The sequence below is a fragment of the Bufo bufo genome, chromosome 4 (genome assembly GCF_905171765.1).
Source record: "Bufo bufo chromosome 4, aBufBuf1.1, whole genome shotgun sequence".
Taxonomy (NCBI): domain Eukaryota; kingdom Metazoa; phylum Chordata; class Amphibia; order Anura; family Bufonidae; genus Bufo; species Bufo bufo.
Window position 1 is genome coordinate 182,174,639 of NC_053392.1, and position 18,574 is coordinate 182,193,212.

At 42.2% G+C, this 18,574-nt stretch overlaps 1 pseudogene; it reads right to left on the bottom strand.

The window, feature by feature from the left end:
* Positions 1 to 1,989: 1,989 nt before the first annotated feature.
* LOC120999091 lies at positions 1,990 to 4,443 on the bottom strand (annotated as a pseudogene).
* Between the last annotated feature and the right edge of the window lie 14,131 nt (positions 4,444 to 18,574).

The following is an 18,574-nucleotide window of genomic DNA, read 5'->3' on the forward strand; positions in this document are numbered from 1 at the left end:
TCACTGAAATTCACAAAGAAATTCGATCACGAATTACTTTGTTACGTATCACATTACACTGTATGTAGTGTGCAAAATGACCCGTCATTGAACCACTCAGATGCCATGTTCCTCGCTGATCGCGGCATCTGACATTAAAATTAAAGCCTTTCGGGGGTTAATCAGGGTTAAAAAAAATATAAAATACTCACTTTATCCATTTGCTCACAGAGAGGCTGTCACGGCCATTTTGATTGAAGAAACCACGCCTGGCTTGTGGAACCACAATCAGAGTAGAACCACAATCTGTCTCAATAACAATCCTCAATGATAAGCAATAAATGCGTTTATAAACTATGGCACCATCACTACGGGATTATTTCCCCCTATCTATTCATACTAAAGTTAACATATTCATAACTCAAACCACCTGTTCATGTAGCTAAATTCCAGCTTACACCAGGGTTGTGGAAGTTATATGTAACAATAATGTCAAAGAAAAATGCCATACCGAGTAGATACAGTATTAGTGGTCCCAGTGGTGTATCTTCGTTTTGTGCTGCCCTAGGCGAGACTAAACTCGGGCACCCCCTTATATGAATTTGACCCACCCCTTCCTGTCAAGACCACACCCCTTCCTCTGTAAACCACACCTCTTCCTCTTTAGGCTCCACCCTTTCCTGTTAGAGCTTTACATCTTCCTTTCTGTATTTAAAAGTGAATAACAAAGGCCAATATTTAGTGTTTTCTGTACCAAATGTTGCATCTATTATTTTAAGAGAATCTTTACATATAATAATATAAAGTGTAAATTCAACCACTTTACAAAGATCAGTCATCCAGGTCAACTATACTATATTGATCACAGACACTCAAATTGTTTGAATTAGCACGTGGTCAGTCCATATGAGCAGTAACAGCACCAAGGCTTCAACAGCTGTTACTGGACATGCATACACAATTTGTGTCATTCATACAAGACAATGCCACTGTACATATCAACACATCCAGTCCATTACATTACTTTAGCCATAGCACAGACTTTCACACACCATCTACTTACATAAATTAATTCATCCTGAAACTGACACGATGAGGTTTTTAATAACTTAGATAACTTTATGTTTCAAAAGGTGTTTATTGAGTTTAAGCATAGGTAGGTATGCATGTACATAAGTAAATAATAGAATAAAAACAAAATATAAACATTAACAATTCTTGGAGTAATGTATATTACATTGTACGTAATTTTATCATACTATGGTGTACAATAGGGGTTTTGACATAAGGAGAATGTATCAAAGTTCAGAGGCGTAATTCTGACAAGCATAGACAATAATATCAAAGAGAAATACTGTACTGTAAGTCTGGGGCAAGGGAGGAAGCTAGCCATGGTTCCCAAACCTTCTCGAAAGTGGTGAATGTGTCAGCTCGGATAGCTGAAAGTTTCTCAAAAACCATTATTCTATTGATCCTATCAACAACACACTGGAAGGAGAGTGAATCAGTTCGCCATTTGAAGGCTATATGGATTCTCGCCGCCAGTAATATATATTGGGAGAGTTTAAATCTCGCATAGGTCATCCAATGAGGTCTATCTCCCAGTATACATAGAGGTAATGTTAGTGGATAGTTACAATCTAGTACAGAAGAAATCAAACTTGCTATTTTGACCCAAAAGCTTTTAACCACAGGACAAGACCACCATGTATGAAGCATGGATCCCTCCTCATTACATCCTCTAAAACATAGGGGGGATACCTCAGGGTATATAGCATGAAGTCTCGTTGGCACCATATAAGTTCTATGTAGAACCTTTATGGAAGTTTCCGCCAGGGTAACCTGCCATGAACCTTTCGTGAGGGTTAACTTAGATAACTTTAATTAAATATATAAATATATTAAACTGAAATGCAACTTGTTGAATATAACAAATAAAACTGTAAACATTTCTGACTTAAGTGCAAACTGTTGAATATTAGACTATTAGATCTAAATCATACTTGGAAACTAAAGTGGCTTTCGCTGAACTCTCTGTGTGGCAAAGCTGTTGATGAGCTCTTCATAGTCCAAAGATTTTGTGAGTTCAGACTCTATTGCCAACACTGCCAGGGAGTTCAATCTTTCCTCTCCCATTCTGGATCGCAAGTAGTTCTTCACTCGCTTCAAAGTCGAGAAAGAACGCTCAGCTGAGCAGTTTGTTGCTGCAGTACACAAAAACATTCTGAGAGCAATGTCCACATTTAAATAAATACTTTGCAATCCTCTCTCTCTTATCATTTGGGACATCACCAGAACAGAGGTATCTTCTGCAGAAGAACTTATTAAGTATGAACGAAAGTGGAGGCACTCATCAACAAAACACTCCTGTTCCAAGTCTTTGCTGTAAGAAGAACAAAGGTTATTTGCATGCTGTGAAATTGCTGATGGCTCAGTTTTTGATAGATCAGTAATGAATTTTAACTTTCCAAAAAAAGAGTCATATGCCGTTTTTCTTCTCATAAGTTCAGCAACTAAGTTGTCACAAATAACATAAAAGGTGTTAATGCGAAAGTTTTCTTGGGCTACCTCTGCCTGTGTCTTGCTGGACCTTTCCTTGCTTGTACACCTTTCCTCTTAGCCTCATAATTCTTCACAACTGATTGTTCCATTGCAGCAGCTTCGAAAGTCGGGAATATGCCTTTGGTTTCTCGAACAAACTGGATCAGTGACTCATACAGCTCCCCTACAATTCCAACATCAATGCCAATGCTTTGGAGTTTTTTGCTAACTGCACCAATTCTATCCAGGATACTACCCCACAAACCACTCATAAGTGCAGTCTCCAGACGTATTTTATTCAGAAGACCTTCAGCTTCCTTGCATGTTCCTGGTGCCTCTGCGGTATTTTCCTTAATTTTTGTTAAGTCTTCGATGACTTGAGTCCAATTTCGATTTAAGCTTCGACAGGCATCTTCCCTGGCTGACCACCATGTGTCAGATAATCTCTTTACCGCTAGAGTGTTTGGCACAGATGATAAATGTTCTTGTAAAATCTCCCATCTGTGAGTGGAAGCAGTAATTGTAGGAGACCAAAGAATGAACAGGCTTCAGGACAACTTTCAGCAGCATGCTTCCCTACTAGAGCGTGCAGAGCATGGAATATACACAGCAAGTGGGTTTTTTTTCCAGAATTCTGGCTTGCAATCCTCTATAATGGCCAGACATATTGCTTTGTCATATGATTGACCACGACAGTTGGCAATATCAAGATCATATGACTTAAGAATGGTGAGGACCACTTGAGCCAGTTGTTCTGATTTATGTCCAGGATTTGGAATAAAACGTAGAAAGCGCTCAACCGGTAAGCCATCTTCCTTGACATACCTTAATATGAAGGCCAGCTGATCCGTGTGGGAGCTATCAGTGTTGAATCAACACTGATAGAGTAATATTTAGCAGCATTTGCCTCCTTAACTATCTGCTTTGTAACAGAATCTGCCATAAGCTGAATAAACTGCTCACAGGTAGTGAATGAGAGGTAAGATGTGACTCCTTTTCCTGCATTGCCGTAACGGGCAATGTGTTCTGCTATAAATGGGTCAAATTCTGACAGAAATTTGAACATCATCATATAGTTTCCGTTGTGTGTGGAACCAAAACGGTCATCTTTCCCTCTGAAAGCAAGTCCTCGAGTGCCAAGTGCCTTATAACTGCAGCAACAACTCCTTTTAAAACATTTCTCCAATATTGAATTTCATCAGAACGCTGCTTGGTAAGACTTTCATCAATTCTCCCCAGTGTACATGCTCTTGATTTTAAAGATAGAACGCAGGATTTGTGTTCAGCTGAACGCTCGTGTTCATTTAATCGAGCCGTGCCATTTTTACAGTCATTGAAGCCACTTTCTGCCAACTGGGATTTGCCACCAAACAAACGACATGGAGCACACAACACTACTCCTTTGCTTTTGGAGTAAACCAAATAGCTCCTTTTTTGTTTCTCTCCATTAAAGTTTTCTTTTTCAAAAAGGTGTTTAGTTAGCAACCTAAAATGGTCAGCATACAGCCTTCTCGACTGTGTAAAGTCTAGATTCTAATTTTGAATTATTCCATGTTTAGCCACATGGTCTCTGGTGCAATCATTTAAAACCCATTCAGCAGGGTCAGAGCTCACTCCTATTTGTACAACAGGATCATCAAATTCTACTGAACTCGAAGGACCTGATTCAGAAGTCTCAGTTTCTCAGGCAATACTAGTACTACTGGTAGATACTTGAAGTATCATAACTGCATGTAGCAAGATCAGTTTCACAGATGTCAGCAGTTAAATCTTCAACTACCTCCTCACCCTGCTCAGTATTAGAAGAAGCCACAGCTTTCGCGAAAAATATTTCAATTTTTCCTGTCTGTTCAGGCTCCCTGGCCTAATTTTTTAATTTTTTCGGTAACCTGCTCCACTTAGCCTTTTTTGCCCGTCACTCATGGCTGCTAAGAATAGTACCAATGCTGTGAAAATCAACCGACAGAGGATCAGTGAATATCAACCGACATAGCGTCAATAAAAAATTAACAGGCATAGCGTCAGTTAAAATCAACAGGCATAGCATTAGTGAAAAATCAACAGGCATAGCATCAATAAAAATCAACAGGCATAGCGTCAGTGAAAATCAACAGGCATAGCGTCATTGAAAATCAACAGACGTAGCTCGTGCTGCCCGGCTATAATGGAAGGAGACTCTGAAGGAGCATGCTGCTTCTCGTGGGAGGTCGGCTTGCTGTCTGCTGTCCATGGCAAAAGTCAGACATTAATCAAGAAGCAGGAACATAGCAGAGAGAGAGCTGCAAGTGTGAGGGGCAGGGCCGTCTTTAATATTGATTGAACCCTGGGCAAGAATTTACTTAGGCCCCCTGGATCCCGCCTTCCCACACAAAAATGTGCAGTGTCTGAGTATATATCAGCCTAGGAAAGCATTGGGAGGCTATTGCGCATGCGTGGCAAAACACTGCACTGCACCAATCAGCATCTCCTCAATGCATTTCTATGAGGAGTGTTCAGCGTGAATGCCAGTGCTGCACGTTGTGCAACACTGGACTAGGAAGCACCTCTGATGAGTGGCCACTAGAGGTATTCATAGACAGTAATGTAAATACTGCCTTTTTTCTGAAAAAGTAGTGTATACATTAAAAAGTCAGCAGAGACGTGATATAGACACCAGAACTACTACGTTTAGCTGTTGTGGTTCTGGTGATTATAGTGTACCTTGAATATAGAGAAGAAAAAGAATCATCACAAATGTATGTATGAAATAAACTAAAATGTCTATCATCTAAAAGTTATTTAAAAAAAATAAACTATGCACATTCCTAGTTTGACACAAATATTTTGTATTTTGCAGATGTATAAAAAATATATAAAAATCTGTAAAATACAAAGTATGTGTGTCAGAAGTTGCGCTTTTTAAATTTTTAGAATAATGATACAGGCAGCCATTTTATTTAATAAATTTGTGCTAATTTCTGTGTTGGTTGGGGGGGGGGGGTGAGGGGCAGTATTACACTATCTGTATATGTATAAAAAAAATATATAAAGATTGTGTAATACTGCCCCTCATCCCTCCTCCAACAGCACAGAAATTAGCACAAATACATTAAATAAAATGGCTGTATCATTATTCTAAAAATTAAAAAAGCACAACTTCTAACAAATGTATTTTACAGATTACTTTTTTTTTTTTTTTTAAACAATGTGCAGCTAGAGATAGTACAGTATTAACCCCTCCCTAATTCTCCCCCCTCTAACCACACAACGGGTCCCAACCCCCTTACCCCATAAAACAACTAAGTAATAGATTTTTTGTGAATTACTGTAATTTAAGTACTTACAGTTTTTGAAGACAGCAGGCTCAGGGATCAGTGCATTGGTGGCCGGGGCCTGGCCTCAGTGTTCACGGTGACCATGTGCAGGATCCGTTCTGCACTTGGAGGAGATAAGGCTCACCTTAGCGTTGCTGGCCCGTGACTCCACCTCCGTGTGACATCACGACGCGACGGACGCAAAAGGCAGGGGAGGTCGGGAGGAAGTCAGGAGGAGGAGGAAGTAAGTCTTTCAACTCCTTCACTATGCGGCGCCGGCGATGCCGCTTGCATAGTGAAGGATCGGATCGGACAAGGGGCAAAAAAAATATTTAGCATATTGTGTTACTATCACTAAGCAAACAAGGCATTTTGCCGCCCCATTGGCAAGTGCTGCCCTAGGCAAATGCCTTGTTTGCCTCGTGATAGATACACCCCTGAGTGGTCCTGCCCCAGTACCTCGATGCGCATTTCACGTATTATCGCTTCGTCAGGAGGAAGGGGCTAGACTTCAAGCTGCTCTTAAAAAGGGGAAGTTGGCCAATCCACATTGTATATTAAAGTCATGTGATAGTAACAGATTATACCTGGATCACAATGGTGGCGCATGGCCAATCCACCCATGCCACGTAATGGACTCTCCTCGCTTTAGCTGGTCCGCCCCGCTGACGAGGAAGGCACATGATCCCCGCCCATGTGCCCCCGTCATCGCGACGCTGGAAATAGCTCTCGCGCTGAGACTCCCGTGGCCATGTGACCAGCCATGCGCACTACAAACCAGGTATCCACTACTGGAAAGGGCAACTAACTTAATAGAGAATAATAATAGATAAGAAAGAGTATCCTTTTCTGTAAAATGACCTGGTGGGAACAATTAAAATACAATACTAATGTGATTACCGTCAAGTGACGCAACAACTAATACATGCTATATTCACCGTGCAAAAAAGTGCTTTGCATAAAAAATGTGACTGAATGGATGGGATATCATATTCAAATCCTAAAACAATTGTGAAAAAACTACTGCAAAAAATTGCCGACATTGTGAAAAATACTTAATAGAGCAATTACTAATAAAGTGCAATAGTGCTATAAATATACTACATCTAAAAACGTGAATTCATTTTTCGATGAAATGATTTAACGTTTTTAGATAATATATTATTTTTATAGCACTATTGCACTTTATTAGGAATTGCTTTATTAAGTGTGTCTGCAATTTATTGCAGTAGTTTTTTCACAATTGTTTTAGGATTTGAATATGATATCCCATCCATTCATCCATTTCTGGAGAGGTTCTGGCAGGATTGTCCAAATGTTTTTCTTCCCTCTCAAATACTGATTGACATAATGGCTAATGTTATGCTGCCTGGTCCTGCTTCTTCTTGTGTTGGCCTTAATTTGCATTCTTCTTTTGTTTAATTATCATTTTGGTCTTCTCTGTCACCTTTTTTCTTCTTTCATGCCTTCTTCATCCAGGTCTTTACACAGTTCTTCTACTAGCATAGCTCTTGCTTTCTGTTTCACTTCTTCCATGGATGGTTGAGGTTGCCTAGGCTGCTCAGACAAATCTTGTTAAATATGGTTGCTGAGCTCTTGGATTGGTGAGCATGAGGCGCTAAGAGGTCCAGAGATTAAAGGGAACCTGTCACCGGGATTTTGTGTATAGAGCTGAGGACTGGGGTGCTAGATGGCCTCTAGCACATCTGCAATACCCAGTCCCCATAGCTCTGTGTGCTTTTATTGTGTAAAAAAAACCTGATTTGATACATATGCAAATTAATCTGAGACGAGTCCTGTCCCTGACTCATCTCACGTACAGGACTCATCTCAGGTTAATTTGCATGTGTATAAAATCGTTTTTTTTACACAATAAAAGAACGCAGAGCTATGGGGACTGGGTATTGCGGATGTGCTAGCGTCCATCTAGCAACCCATGTCCTCAGCTCTATACACAAAATCCCGGTGACAGGTTCCCTTTAAGTTATTAGCATTTTTAGACATTCACATAAATCCTTGTATGGATATAACTCTTTAAAAAGACAGTAGAATAAGGAACATGCTCTCTAACCTGCATCTTGTAGAGGGGTGAAGGGAGAAGTTTTGCATAATAATCTAGTCTTCTCAGTTGTTCCTCCAGCGTGACGTAAACTGAAGAGAATACAACCATATAATGGCATCAGTTATATAAAAACCTTATAAAGCCTGACAACGCAGCAGTCAGAAGCAACCAGAGCAGCGCTGTCTCTGAACTGGTGGCAGATTAAATGGGTATCAGTTATTCCATTATTTTTCAGCATGCCCAACCTTTGTGGAAAAACAAAATATATAAATTGGACAAGCCCTTTAAGCAGTCTGTAGTGTTGATGGACTTTAGCGAAAATGCAATACATTTCATTTCTCTTCCTATAGACCAAGCTTAGGCTGTGTTCACACTGGTTCTGTGGGGTTCTGTCAAGCTAACTGGTATTTTGGATGGCCAGAAAACTATAGTCCCTAGTGCAAACCTGACAGAACCCATTAAAGCCAAGTTCAAGTACAGCCATAGAGCACAGTGTGAGAAATAATACCTGATCTAACGCTGGCCAAACGCTCCACATGGTCTCACTGCAGTCATCACTGAATATGACAAAATGTATCCAAATCCTATAAAACAATCAGCAGGAACAGCTCAGCAGAGGTTTTGGCCAGTTGGTTCAAATGACTTTAGCTAGGATGTACTGTTCACAGAAAAATTGGGAAACACTGGCCTATATACTCAGGGGCATAATGTCACGGCGGACGTGCACTTAGACTAACAGTTAAACCACCAACCAGGCTCTAGGCGAGAGGCAGGGCAGGGGAAGGGTCACCTCCTAACTTATCCCTGGCCTCTCTCCCTGCACTGCTCAGCCCACATGCATACCTTTGTGGTAGGTATGAAGTGTCCCCGTGCGTGGACTGAAACACCCTAAATTCCCTAAGATGGTGAAGAGGGGAAATAGGAGCAGCCTGCTCGCACAGAACCTGGATGGGGAAGGTGACACCAAACAATCAAACAAGAAACCACACTTATCTCTCTGCGCTGGAACAGACAACCTTCCTTTCCAGTTTCCAAGACCAAAGTGAATAATATAATCCGCTCAGAGCACTGGGGTGGAGTGCTATTTAAACACATAACCCCACCCAGTGCACCTGATGAGAGGCGGATCCAGCACGGCTCCAAAACAAACACTAAACTCGTGCTGCTATCCTGGCCGACCTCCGCACATCATCAGAGCGGGGCATGACACATGGACAAAGTTGGGAAACCTTATAGGATATTGACTGTAAGGCTAGTGTCAAATATGCGTTATAGTATCCAACAGGCTGTTCCTGGCAGAGTTTCCATTATCCGGTATAGCCAGAAAAAATAAAATTGAAAGACATGTTGCAAAAATCATATTGTTAGCGCAACTGATAAAACATTTATAGTCAGTAAACAGACACGTGTGAAGAACGGCTAAGGCTGTGTTCACATGATGTTTTTGTCCCATGTTTGACATATACACTTGACATATATGTTAAATGGATGCCTCAGACGGATGCCAGATAGTGTCATCCATCTCAATAAGGTTCTATTGGAAAAACAACACACAAAAAAAGTCTCCATATAACATATACCGTGTTTCTTTTGCTAGACTCTGCAGGATGGAAAGGTATAATGATAATGAACTGCAATCTCTTTGCATTCTTCCCCCCCACCATGCATATGTTAAAGGTGTGGCAAAAACATGATGTGAACAGCCCCTAATATGTGTCTGGTAATGAAAACCAAAATGACCCAGGTCCAAGTAATTGGTTCCCATCATTGGATTCATGTGACAAATGCATTATGATTTAAAGTTGGCCATACACAGTAGATAGATGTTAGTTGATGGTTGAACAGCAGTTGAACAGACGATCATCTGGTGAACGTTCCTTTCTCAGACACGGCCACATACATTTTAGTCCATATTAGTTGTTCATTCTGCCCATACACATTCAGTGAGACCAGACAATGGATGAAAGATCTTTTTGAGAACCTTCTTTCGAAGAAATATCTTTCGTTCATGATCGCTCTTTCGATGAACTAAAGATCTTTCATCTGGCTATCAGACAAAAATATTAAACATGGCCGACTTCTTTTCAAACAATAATGCTCATCGATTGGCTAAAAACGATAATTCGTTGTTGAATTTCAACCAATGAACGTTTATTTTGGTTGAAATTGTCCATTCTGATCCACTTTAGACTAATTTGCATGGCCACCTTAAGACCTCTTTTGAACTCAGAATCTGACAGAGTAGCTGAGTATATGGAAATTTGGATGTAGCTTTTAACTTTTGGTCTATTTACACCTCTTTCCCAAGTCTGGCTACATTCGCAAGTATTCCAGCTCTTCTGATGTTTAAGGATTACGACTATTTCACTGAAAACAAAAGGATTAGGCAGTTGAAATCCAACATGCCTGATGAGATTAGCTGAAATTTTCTGGTTTGGCCAACTATGTATCTAAAGTGTATGGACAGTTTAAGAGAAAGATGTAGAGTGCATTTGTTACAAAACTATACATTGCACACGTGGCAGCGCCATATGGGGAGTAAAAGTACAACATAAACAGAGCCATATTGAAAATAGTCAAACAGGGCGATAGTGGAAACAAATACCAGGACCTTTTAGAGCACAAATGACAGGGACGTACAGATAGTACATAAAAGAGAGAGCCATACATTACACAAATAACAAACCATAAAAAGTGCAATTAACCCTTTCAGTACCGGAGGTTTTTGCATTTTCATTTTTCTTCCCTATCTTACTCGAGCCATAACTTTTTTAAATTTCCGTTCATATAGCTGTATGAGGGCTTATTTTTTGCGGGACAAGTTGTACTTTTTAATGCCACCATTAATTATGGCATAAAATGTAGTGGGAAGCGGTAACAAAAAATCCAAGTGGGGTGGAATTGGAAAAAAACTGCAATTCCTCCACCGTTTTATTTTTTTCCCACGGCGTTTCGTTTGCGACAAAACTGTCCCATGCCCTTCATTCTCTGGGTCAGTACGATTACAACAATACCCCATATGTATAGGTTTTATATGTCTAAATAGTGTAAAAATCAATTTAAACTTTGATACTTTTTTTTTTACATCACCATATTCTAACCCCCATAACGTTTTTATACTTATGTCTTCTATCTTCATTCAGCAGGACCTGCGCTGACGTCACCGCGCTCACCACGTCATTACGTCATCAAAGGTCCTTTTGCAGGTCCTGAAAGATGAAGAAAGAAGACTATGCCGGCTGCGCGAACAAGAGGATGAGGTGAGTTAATTTTTATTTCTTTTTTTAACCCCTCAAGCAACATTTTAGTAAGCATTCTGTATTAAGAATGCTATTATTTTCCTTTATAATCATGTTATAAGGGAAAATAATAAAATGAATAGAACACATAACCCAAATCCGAACTTCAGTGAAGAAGTCTGGGTTCGGGTCTGGGTACCACGTTGCACTCGCGCGGAAAAAACTGAACATCGGAACGCAATTCCAGTCAAGTCTGATTGCAATTGCGTGCCTACTTGCGCAGTTTTCCCGCAATGCACACGCGACGCATCCGGAGCAAATCTGGGACTCCCGTGTGAAAGAGGCCTTAGACCTTTTGCCGCCCTTTCACCTGCACCTCACACAAATGCCATCGGTGGAAAGTGGCTAACTTTTCAGTTCTGTTACAGTAGAGAGAACAGTTTTTCAAAGCTGAACCCAAGAATCCTGGTAGGGTGAGAAAAATCTTGGCTGCTGATAAGCTTATACTTGGCTGACAGATAGCGATCTCTTCTCAAAGATCCTCCCAAATGCCCTTTTCTTTTTTTCTTTTTTTAAAGGCTTTATTTTTCCATTTTCACAGAAAAGTAAACAATACATTGAATAGGGGAACAACCCCCTCAACACAATGTAACCTCAAACATCACATTCAATTGACAGGCAAAATGATAGGATTACATATAGACGATGCAACTTCATTTATAGAGGACATTAACATAATTCACATCCATCATAAAACATATATGTTGTCATAAAGCAGAGTTATCTCATCAGAACCTGTCCCCATTCACACACCCATTCATAACGGCAGTGAGCTAGACCTCTCTTAACTCCTCCAGCCCAATTACACTGTAACCAAATTTGCACTCAACCAAATATCCTAAATCTTCTCTAATTTTTCCAGTACACCCCTAGCTTCATAAGTTAGCTTATATACTGAAAGCATAGCGTTAATAAGCTTATTCCAATGAGACAGTGTTGGTTTTTTAGGGGGCTTCCAATTCAGCAGGATTGACTTCCTCGCATAAAACATTAGTAACCTATGGAGAATTTTAGCATGTTTAGATGGAACAATATCGTTGACAAGACCCAACAGGCTAACCTCAGGTGTCACCACTGCTGGGAGCCCCAGACGAGCATTAAGATACCCATGCACCTCCTCCCAGAATCCAGAAATGACCGGACACTCCCATACCATGTGCAGAAAAGTCCCCTTGTCATTATTACACCTTGTACATACAGTAAATCTGAAGTAAATTTATGCATGCAAACCAATCTCACTGGGGTATAGTAGACTCTGTGTAACCATTTAGTCTGAATCAGCTGATCCCGTGCACAAATCACCGTCCCCTTCCAGGAGGCCGACAACTCTTTCTCATGATAATCTTCCGAAGTGGGAATATCAGCCTTCCACTTAAGAAAGGCCCTTGCCATCGGCGAGGGTCGGGAGGATAGAAGGAAACCGTAAAAAGATGACACCATTTTGGTATGGACTCCCCGTCTGGCAATTTTCTCTACTGCACTGTATTCTAGCCTCAAAGGGCCTGACCCAAACTGGGATTCGCAAGCATGTCTCAGTTGAAAAAATCTAAAGAGAGACGCTTGTGGTAAGTTGTATTCCGCCTGTAGGGCTGAGAACGTTTTTAAAAAAAAACCCTCGTAGACTTGAGTGAGATACTTAATTCCTCTCCGCGGCCAGAATTCAAAGTCAAGCAGAGTTCCGCCAGTTTGTGATTACCCCACAAAGGTATCACTGGGGATAGTATATTACTTTCCTCTCCATCCTCCTTCACCACCGCAAAGGCATTCTATGCATTGATCACCCCCACCATTAGTATAGTGAGATGCTTCACCGGATATTACCCTGCTCTATACACTAAGTTTGTTATAGCCTCATAAGAGCCCATGAGGGCCGCCTCCAATACCACCGCCGGGTTATAAGGGTCTGCCTTAATCCACCAGGCCGCATAGTTTAGTTGTGTCGCCACGTAATATAAATACATATCCGGAAGTGCCAGGCCACCTCTCTCATTCGTCGCTTTCAGAGTATCCCTAGCTATGCGGGGAATGGACTTATTCCATAAAAAGGGAGTTAGTAAGCGATCTAGGGTTTGAAAATGCGATTTCAGCAGAGGCAAGGGGGCCGCCCTATATATGTATAATAACTTAGGAAGAAGGATCATTTTAAATATATTGATGCGTCCTATTAGAGATAGCGGTAACATCTCCCAAGCTTTCAGTTTTTGCGAGATGTATTTAACTACCGGATCTACCGTATATTCAAAGCAACATATTGAGTGACATCATTATGTATCACTATCCCCAGGTACGTGAAGTTATTCACCTCCTGAAGTGATGACCTGGATGAAACACTCTGAGGGGGAAACTCATCAACCAAATACAGTACCGATTTGGCCCAATTGACCCGTAATCCCGAAAACGTTCCATACAGGTCCACAATTTCTAGCAAAGCATCCAGGGAATGGCCTACATCTCCTAAGTATATCAGCATGTCGTCTGCATAAAGCGAGATCTTTTCGGTTATACCTGCAACATCCCACCCTTGTATTCTATTATTACCTGCTATATACAGTTGCAAGAAAAAGTATGTGAACCCTTTGGAATTATATGGATTTCTGCACAAATTGGTCATAAAATGTGATCTGATCTTCATCTAAGTCACAACAATAGACAATCACAGTCTGCTTAAACTAATAACACAACGAATTAAATGTTACCATGTTTTTATTGAACACACCATGTAAGCATTCACAGTGTAGGTGGAAAAAGTATGTGAACCCTTGGATTTAATAACTAGTTGAACCTCCTTTGGCAGCAATAACTTCAAACAAACGTTTCCTGTAGTTGCAGATCAGACGTGCACAACGGTCAGGAGTAATTCTTGACCATTCCTCTTTACACAACTGTTTCAGTTCAGCAATATTCTTGGGATGTCTGGTGTGAATCGCTTTCTTGAGGTCATGCCACAGCATCTCAATCGGGTTGAGGTCAGTACTCTGACTGGGCCACTCCAGAAGGCGTATTTTCTTCTGTTTAAGCCATTCTGTTGTTGATTTACTTCTATGCTTTGGGTCGTTGTCCTGTTGCAACACCCATCTTCTGTTGAGCTTCAGCTGGTGGACAGATGGCCTTAAGTTCTTCTGCAAAATGTCTTGATGAACTTGGGAATTCATTTTTCCTTCGATGATAGCAATCCGTCCAGGCCCTGACGCAGCAAAGCAGCCCCAAACCATGATGCCCCCACCACCATACTTCACAGTTGGGATGAGGTTTTGATGTTGGTGTGCTGTGCATCTTTTTCTCCACACATAGTGTTTTGTGTTTCTTCCAAACAACTCAACTTTGGTTTCATCTGTCCACATAATATTTTGCCAGTACTGCTGTGAAACATCCAGGTGCTCTTGTGCAAACTGTAAACATGCAGCAGTGTTTTTTTGGACAGCATTGGCTTCCTCTGTGGTATTCCCCCATGAAATCCATTCTTGTTTAGTATTTTACATATCGTATTTTCGCTAACATGGATGTTAGAATCTGCCAGAGACTTTTGTAAGTCTTTAGCTGACATTTTAGGATTCTTCTTCACCTCATTGAGCAGTCTGCGCTGTTCTCTTGCAGTCATCTTTACAGGACGGCCACTCCTAGGGAGAGTAGCAGCAGTGCTGAACTTTCTCAATTTATAGACAATTTGTCTTACCGTGGACTAATGAACAGCAAGGCTTTTGGAGATACTTTTATAACCCTTTCCAGCTTTATGCAAGTCAGCAATTCTTAATCGTAGGTCTTCTGAGAGCTCTTTTGTGCAAGGCATCATTCACATCAGGCAATGCTTCTTGTGAAAAGCAAACCCAGAACTGGTGTGTGTTTTTTATAGGGCAGGGCAGCTGTAACCAACACCTCCAATCTCATCTCATCGATTGGACTCCAGTTGGCTGACACCTCACTCCAATTAGTTCTTGGAGATGTCATTAGTCTAGGGGTTCACATACTTTTTCCACCTGCACTGCGAATGTTTACATGGTGTGTTCAGTAAAAACATGGTAACATTTAATTCTTTGTGTGTTATTAGTTTAAGCAGACTGTGATTGTCTATTGTTGTGACTTAGATGAAGATCAGATCACATTTTATGACCAATTTGTGCAGAAATCCATATCCTTCCAAAGGGTTCACATACTTTTTCTTGCAACTGTACATCGATAGTGGTTCCATCACTAAAGCAAACAGAAGGAGTGACAGAGGACACCCCTGTCTGGTGCCTCTTTTCAGCGTGAACGACTTGGACAAATACCCATTGACTCTTACCCTAGCCGTCGGTTGTAAATATAGCAGATGTATCCACTGGAGGAAGTTTTCAGGAATCCCTATTTTTTTTAGGACTTCCCACATAAACCCCCACTCCACCGAATCAAAAGCCTTCTCGTTGTCCAGCGAGGCAATTGCTCTGTTACCAGCATTGTCATGCGTGATTTGTAAGTTTGTAAAAAGACATCTCAGATTTATCTCCGTCGTTTTCCCAGGCATGAAGCCGGATTGATCCATGCCCACTACAGATGAAATGACGGATGACAATCTGCTAGCTAGCACTTTAGCCAATAACTTAGCGTCTGAGTTTATCAACGATATGGGCCTATATGAGCCACATTGATCCGGAGGCTTCCCCGCTTTCTGTATGACCACTATAGTAGCTTCATGAAAGGATGCTGGCAGGGCCCCACCCTCCAGAGCATACATAAACAGTTTGCTGAGCCTCTGACTCACTTCCTCAATCTGAAAGTTGTACCACTCCACAGGGAAACCATCCGGACCAGGAGTCTTTCCTTTTGCCATCCTGAATCTCCTGTGGGACTATGGGGCTATCCAGTAATTGCTTCTCCGAATTTGCTAGCTTAGTCACAGGGATTGCATCCAGAAAAAGCGCTATTTCCTCTGCAGAGTTGGGAGCTTTAGAAGAATATAAGGAGGAGTAGTAACAAGCAAACTGATCACAAATCTCCTCTGGCACAGTGTAAAGTACACCCTGTTCGTCCCTAATGACTGGTACTACTGTTTGTGGGGCTTCTATTTTAGCTAGATACGCCAAAGTTCTCCCACTCCTATCCCCCTCAGCAAATATGCTCTGCTTCTGAACCAGGGGACGTTTCTGCGTGAATTCTGTCAAATACAGAGTGTATTGCCTTTGAGCTGCAAGCCAAAGTGATTGATGCTCCGGTGTGGGGTCATCTATATATACTCTTTCCGCAAGATCTAGCTTTCCCTCTAACTTCACCCGTGAGGAGAGCAGTTCCGCTCTATGTGTTGCTATTGCCGCTATTAGTACACCTCTTAAGACAGCCTTACTTGCGTCCCATACCACCAGTGGATTGGAGGAGCCCTCATTAACTTCCCAATATGCTGAGGTAGCTTCCTTACACGCCACCCCCACAGGAAGAGCAGCCAACCATTTCGGGTTCAACCGCCAAGTGGAGCGCGGCCTATCGCTTGGTACCGTAAGGATTATCTGCAGAGGGGCATGATCTGAGATACCCCTCGGCAGATACTCAGCAGCTTTTACCCACATAAGCCCCGCCTGATTTGTAAAGGCCAAATCAATACGGGACAATGAGGCCGAGTGACACGAGTATTGCTTGGTATTAGGGTGCAAATCCCTCCATATCTCTGTCAACAGATGTGCTTGCGCCCACTGTAATAGTGCGGGATTATGCCTGGGAGAAGGCCTACGTCTATCAAGAGTACTATCTAGCGTGGCATTAAAATCTCCCAGTATAAACAAGGGAGCCGCAGGAAGAATTACCACTCTAGCCATAATTTGGTCAACTACTTCCCTCTCAAATGGCGGGGGCACATAAATACCTACTATTAGGACCTCACAGCCTCTAATATTGGCCTGCAGGAGTACATATTTCCCCGCCGGATCAATGTGCACAGACATCAGCTGAAACGGAAGAGTCTTACTGACCAGTATAGAAACTCCTCTAGCGTAGTTAGAGTAGGTCGCATGATACACATATCCCACCCACGGTCTTCTAACCGCCAGCACCTTTTGGCCCCTAAGATGAGTTTCCGGAAAAATAAGAACATCCGGGTTAAATTTCTTAATGTAATTAAACACTAATGCTCTTTTGACTTTGTCATTCAGCCTCCGGACATTCCAGGAAATTAACTTGCATACAGCCATTGTTGGTCAAGAGATATAACCTTTCCTCCTCCGGCTCCTTCAGCGCCACTGCCCCATTCACACACACATTCCAACCTGTAATTAGAGTAGAACTTTCCCGATCTCTGTAGTTTAATATCTTCATTATGAAAGGCCTGGGAGCCGCTCCCGCTGGTAGTGGTCTCGTAGGAATCCTGTGGGCTCTCTCCACTACAAAACTAGATGACAGTTCAACCGGACATTATATAGTGCGAATCAAGTGCTCAGCATATGCCTCTGGAGCGGAACCTTCCACCCTTTCGGGTAGTCCCAGGATTCTGACATTATTTCTCCTATTACTGTTTTCAGCATCCTCTACTCTGGCGAGCAAGATCTTCACCTGTTGTTGCAGGTTTCTGGTTGTCTCCGACGTAGTATGAGCAGAGTCCTCCACATCTCCCAAACGACGTTCCACCTCTTTAGTGCGGTCTCTCATTTTATCCATATCATGGCGTAAACAATTAATGTCACTCTGTAAGTGATCAATCTTAGTTGTCAGAGCTGCCTGACATGCAGCAATGGCAGTCATTATCTTGTCAGTTTGAAGCTCAGCACTCGCAGCACCACTCTGGTTCAGATCCATCTCAGTCTGGCTCATGTTGTCTACCACTCCTTTCGCTGGTGTAGAACACACAGATGCCACAGTTTTGCGGCCCATAAGTGAGGATAATAAGCAACTTCTGGGGTCCGCAGTTGCAGGAGAGGGGATATATACTGTAACCCTTAAAACTTCAGATGAAGTATTGCAGCAGTCACTAGTGGCAATCACACCACAGAAGGGGGTATGGGCAACAATGTAGAGCGTCCTCACAGATGGACGACTGTTGCGGCTTCTCAGCCTGTTACAGAGCCCAATATGCTGGCTGGGCTCCAAGCCCTTCACTGCACCAGCCTCAACCAGTAATTATGTCGAGCCTCCTCTCCCTCGTACCTCTTCAGGGGTTAATTTCCGCCCCCCCTCCGTGTATGCCGCCACTTGCTATGCCGCGGTTCAGGGAGAGATATGTCTTCCCCCACAGGTGACTCTCCTGATCTGCAGCAGAAGCGTTTGCCTCCTGCCACCGCCGAGTGCCTCCGGCTCCAGCACCTGTGATTTACTCCACCGCTGGTAAGATGTCGGCTCCCCGTGTCAGCGCCGGCAGCTGCGCTTCTCAGGCTGCCCTCTCTCTTTCCAAGATGGCCACCCTCCGCACAAGGTAAGTGGCTGTCATCCTCCCCTCAGGACACTAC